At 39.5% G+C, this 6000-nt stretch overlaps 1 pseudogene; it reads left to right on the top strand.

Moving 5' to 3' along the window:
- Positions 1-432: 432 nt before the first annotated feature.
- Positions 433-6000, top strand: part of LOC126301747 (kanadaptin-like) — a 227418-nt pseudogene continuing 221850 nt past the window's right edge.

The following is a 6000-nucleotide window of genomic DNA, read 5'->3' as shown; positions in this document are numbered from 1 at the left end:
CAAACGCCCCAAAAACACTCGAATCACATCGTTCTCACTCTAGATTTGAAATAGTTCTTTATGTTATTCGGCAGGAATTACATACATTCAGTCATAAACTCATGTGAGCTAAAACAATTGAAGTTCGAAATTTAGTTTTGACAGGGATTACTGGAAATAATTTAAAATCTTTGACCACGAACTTTCTTTGTGACCGAACAGTTTTGGATTATTTGTATGCGAGAGTGAATTGTTTAGATATGACAATTAGGTACTCAGTGCTGGACTGCTGTTGGATTGTGTAAATGTTGTTGTTTGTTTCTAATCTAATCTAATCTAATCTGTTTCTAGTGACAGTGAAAAAAAAAATAGATTTTTTATGATGAATCCCTGAATTAAGGTGGCTCTGAGTGTTTTTCAGTTTTTTCTTTTATTGCGCGCAAGTGGACAGCTATGGATGAGTTCGTGAAAGAAGAATCCACAATCATTTCGCTCTCGGAACACGGAAATTACGATGTTTGCCAAGAAATCAGGGCTGGAAGAAAAGGAGGAGAAGACGGGAAAGAAGATGAAAGCAATATATGTGTAGCAAAGGACTGTACATCATTAGGAAATAAGAAAGACATAAATGGAACTGAAGAGAATAGGTCAGTATTAAGGGTAAACTCTGCTTCTGAAGCAAATCCAAGTGATATGGAAGGGTGTAATAGGATGAAATTTGTCGGGCAAGAAAACAAATCTGACTGCTTTAAAAAACCAGTTTCTGGTGGTAGGCCCACGAAGGGGTAGAGGTGTGGGGAAAGTGAAGAACTTTCATCCAAATGAGTCTACAAAAGGCGCAAGTGCTTCTCCCGATGAGAATGAAGAGCAGCTCGATTGTGCACCAGACTTGAATGTTTCAGTCAAAGGGACGGTTGATTCCGAGAGCACGAAACTTCTCTCTTTAGCATCAGCCCAGAAGTTGAAAGAGAAGTCTGTACCACTCCCCTACAAAGAACCAACCTGGAGTGGTATACCGGAAGCAGATTATGGCCTTGAAGTTCTAAAAGATGGAAGGATTATAGAAAGAATTGAACTATCTCGCAAGCCATTCTATGTTATTGGCCGCTTGTCGACATGTGACATACAAATGGCTCACCCAACAATATCGCGGAGATGATCAGAACTCCTCCGGATTTTACGTGTATGATTTGGGTAGCACACACGGCACTTTTCTAAACAAGTACAAAATTAAACCAAATATTCACGTGAGGATTCAGGTAAGAGGAATGAAAACTGATTGTCTTATTTCACAACCAAAAGTTCTCCTACATGTTATTGTGCTAATTGTGTATATGAGTCTTAACAAGTAGGCCATTAACAGCAATTTCTTACATGTAAAAATGTAGTGCTGAAAGTATGATTTCGCAGCAGACTCAGGATATCAGAGTGAGACAGTTTTTTTCCCCTTCCTGTCACTTGTTGTATTATGGTTTTTTTAAGTTTTTAAAATAACATTTCTTCACTGTAGTTTAAATTATTTCAGACAAAATATCTGGAGCTGTTTTCAGTTATTGAAAATTCATAAAGCATTTAATTGAGGTATGCTCCAATCAAAGTTTATTTTTTCTTGCAGCTATTCAACTGATTGAGAACAAATATTTCAGTCTAGTAATAAAGAACTCAGTGCATGATATTGTCAGATTGACAAGTTTATTGCTTAATGCATTAGTTCAATAGCAAGTGTGTGAAATATAGAACATTGATTTACATCTACATCTATATTCTGGCAAATCACTATGAGGTGCATGGCAGAGGGTATGTCCCATTGTACCAGTTATTAGGATTTCTTCCTTTCCATTCACATATGTAGCATGGGAATAATGTTTGTTAGAATGCCTCTGTGAGTACACTAATTATTATAATCTTATCCTCATGGTCCCTGTGTGACCAATAGATAGGGGGTTGTATATCCCTAGAGCAATCATTTAAAGCCAGTTCTTGAAAATTGGTTAATAGACTTTCTCGGGATAGTTTACATCTCTCTTCAAGAGTCTGCTATTTCAGTTCTTTCATTATCTGTGTGACACTCTTCCATGGGTTAAACAAACTGAACATTTGTGCTGCCCTTCTCTCTGTATACGTTCAATATCCCCTGTTACTCCTATCTGGTACAGGTCCCATACACATGAGCAGTATCCTAGGAACGGTCGCACGAGAGATTTGTAAGCAATGTCTTTTGTAGACTGATTGTGCTTCCTCAGTATTCTACCAATAACCCAAATCTACCACCTGCTATACCAATGACTGAACCTATGTAATCATTTCATTTCATGTACCTGCATTTTATTTCCCTACGTATGAGTTGGCCGATTCCAGCAGTACTCTTTGACATTGTAGTCATAGGGTACTACGTATTTTCATTTCGTGAAATGCAAAATTTTAAATTTCTGAACATTTAGAGTAAGTTGCCAATCTCTTCACCTTGCTGAAATCTTATCTGACAGAATATTCATACAGCTTCTCTCAAATAGCACTTCATTATAAATAACTGCATCATCTGCAAAAATCCTGATTTTTATTATTAATGTTGTCCGCAAGGTCATTAATATACAATATGAACAACAAGAGTCCCATCACACTGCCCTGGGGCACGCCCCAACCTACTTTTACATCTGATGATGACTGTCCATCTTAGATAACATGCTACATCATCTTTACCAAAAAGTCCTCAATCCAGTCACAAATTTCACTTGATACCCCATATGTTCATGCTTTTGAGAATAAGTGTAATTGTGGTGCTGTGCCAAATGCTTTTCTGAAATCAAGAAATACTGCATTTGGGTCATTCCATGTCTATTCAACCATTTGAGAAAATGTTCTTAAGTTCCCCTGCCAATTAGTTCCAGATTTTTTTGGGTCATCAGTCTACTGACTGGTTTGATGCTGCCCGCCACGAATTTCTCCCCTTTGCTAACCTCTTCATCTCAGAGTAGCACTTGCAACCTAGGTCCTCAATTATTTGCTTGACATATTCCAATCTCTGTCTTCTTCTACAGTTTTTGCCCTCTACAGCTCCCTCTAGTACCATGGAAGTCATTCCCTCATGTCTTAGCAGATGTCTTGTCAACCTGTCCCTTCTCCTTATCAGTGTTTTCCACATATTCCTTTCCTCTCCAATTCTTCGTAGAACCTCCTTATTCCTTACCTTATCAGTCCACCTACTTTTCAACATTCGTCTATAGCAACACATCTCAAATGCTTTGATTCTCTTCTGTTCCGGTTTTCCCACAGTCCATGTTTCACTACCATACGATGCTGTACTCCAGACGTACATCCTCAGAAATTTCTTCCTCAAATTAAGGCCGGTATTTGATATTAGTAGACTTCTCTTGGCCAGAAATGCGTTTTTTGCCATAGCGAGTCTGCTTTTGACGTCCTCCTTTCTCCATCCGTCGTTGGTTATTTTACTGCCTAGGTAGCAGAATTCCTTAACTTCATTGACTTTGTGACCATCAATCCTGATGTTAAGTTTCTCACTGTTCTCATTTCTACTACTTCTCATTACCTTCATCTTTCATCGATTTACTCTCAGACCATACTGTGTACTCATTAGACTGTTCATTCCGTTCAGCAGATCATTTAATTCTTCTTCACTTTCATTCAAGATAGCAATGTCATCAGCGAATCGTATCATTGATATCCTTTCCCCTTGTATTTTAATTCCACTACTGAACCTTTCTTTTATTTCCATCATTGCTTCCTTGATGTACAGATTGAAGAGTAGGAGCGAAAGGCTACAGCCTTGTCTTACACCCTTCTTAATATGAGCACTTCGTTCTTGATCGTCCATTCTTATTATTCCCTCTTGGTTGTTGTACATATTGTATATGACCCGTCTCTCCCTATAGCTTACCCCTACTTTTTTCAGAATCTTGAACAGCTTGCACCATTTTATATTGTTGAACGCTTTTTCCAGGTCGACAAATCCTGTGAACGTGTCTTGATTTTTCTTCAGCCTTGCTTCCATTATTAGCCGTAACGCCAGAATTGCCTCTCTCGTGCCTTTACTTTTCCTAAAGCCAAACTGATCGTCACCTAGCGCATTCTCAATTTTCTTTTCCATTCTTCTGTATATTATTCTTGTAAGCAGCTTTGATGCATGAGCTGTTAAGCTGATTGTGTGATAATTCTCGCACTTGTCAGCTCTTGCCGTCTTCGGAATTGTGAGGATGATGTTTTTCCGAAAGTCAGATGGTATGTCGCCAGACTCATATTCTACACACCAACGTGAATAGTCGTTTTGTTGCCACTTCCCCTAATAATTTTAGAAATTCTGATGGAATGTTATCCATCCCTTCTGCCTTATTTGACCGTAAGTCCTCCAAAGCTTTTCTAAATTCCGATTCTAATACTGGATCCCCTATCTCTTCTAAATCGACCCCTTTTTCTTCTTCTATCTCATCAGACAAATCTTCACCCTCATAGAGGCTTTCAATGTATTCTTTCCACCTATCTGCTCTCTTCTCTACATTTAACAGTGGAATTCCCGTTGCACTCTTAATGTTACCACCGCTGCTTTTAATGTCACCAAAGGTTGTTTTGACTTTCCTGTATGCTGAGTCTGTCCTTCCGACAATCATATCTTTTTCGATGTCTTCACATTTTTGCTGCAGCCATTTCGTCTTAGCTTCCCTGCACTTCCTATTTATTTCATTCCTCAGCGACTTGTATTTCTGTATTCCTGATTTTCCCGGAACATGTTTGTACTTCCTCCTTTCATCAATCAACTGAAGTATTTCTTCTGTTACCCATGGTTTCTTCGCAGCTACCTTCTTTGTACCTATGCTTTCCTTCCCAGCTTCTGTGATGGCCCTTTTTAGAGATGTCCATTCCTCTTCAACTGTGCTGCCTACTGCGCTATTCCTTATTGTTGTATCTATAGCGTTAGAGAACTTCAAAAGTATCTCGTCATTCCTTAGTACTTCCGTATTCCACTTCTTTGCGTATTGATTCTTCCTGACTAATGTCTTGAACTTCAGCCTACTCTTCATCACTACTATATTGTGATCTGAGTCTATATCTGCTCCTGGGTACCCCTTACAATCCAGTATCTGATTTCGGAATCTCTGTCTGACCATGATGTAATCTAATTGAAATCTTCTCGTATCTCCCGGCCTTTTCCAAGTATACCTCCTCCTCTTGTGATTCTTGAACAGGGTATTTGCTATTACTAGCTGAAACTTGTTACAGAACTCAATTAGTCTTTCTCCTCTTTCATTCCTTGTCCCAAGCCCATATTCTCCCGTAACCTTTTCTTCTACTCCTTCCCCTACAACTGCATTCCAGTCGCCCATGACTATTAGATTTTTGTCCCCCTTTACATACTGCATTACCCTTTCAATATCCTCATACACTTTCTCTATCTGTTCATCTTCAGCTTGCGACGTCGGCATGTATACCTGAACTATCGTTGTCGGTGTTGGTCTGCTGTCGATTCTGATTAGAACAACCCGGTGACTGAACTGTTCGCAGTAACACACACTCTGCCCTACCTTACTATTCATAACGAATCCTACACCTGTTATACCATTTTCTGCTGCTGTTGATATTACCCGATACTCATCTGACCAGAAATCCTTATCTTCCTTTCACTTCACTGACCCCTACTATATCTAGATTGAGCCTTTGCATTTCCCTTTAGAGATATTCTAGTTTCCCTACCACGTTCAAGCTTCTGACATTCCACGCCCCGACTCGTATCCTTTCGTTGATTATTCAGTATTTTTCTCATGGTAGTCTCCCCCTTGGCAGTCCCCTCCCGTAGATCCGAATGGGGGACTATTCTGGAATCTTTTGCCAATGGAGAGATCATCATGACACTTCTTCAACTACAGGCCACATGTCCTGCGGATACACGTTACGTGTCTTTAATGCAGTGGTTTCCATTGCCTTCTGCATCCTCATGTTGTTGATAATTGCTGATTCTTCCACCTTTAGGGGCAATTTCCCACCCCTAGGCCAGAATTATGGCTTGTTAAA

The sequence above is a fragment of the Schistocerca gregaria genome, unplaced genomic scaffold (assembly GCF_023897955.1).
Source record: "Schistocerca gregaria isolate iqSchGreg1 unplaced genomic scaffold, iqSchGreg1.2 ptg000097l, whole genome shotgun sequence".
In the NCBI taxonomy this organism is placed as follows: domain Eukaryota; kingdom Metazoa; phylum Arthropoda; class Insecta; order Orthoptera; family Acrididae; genus Schistocerca; species Schistocerca gregaria.
Note: the sequence above shows the minus strand (reverse complement) of the source record. Positions and strands in the feature narration are given on the sequence as shown.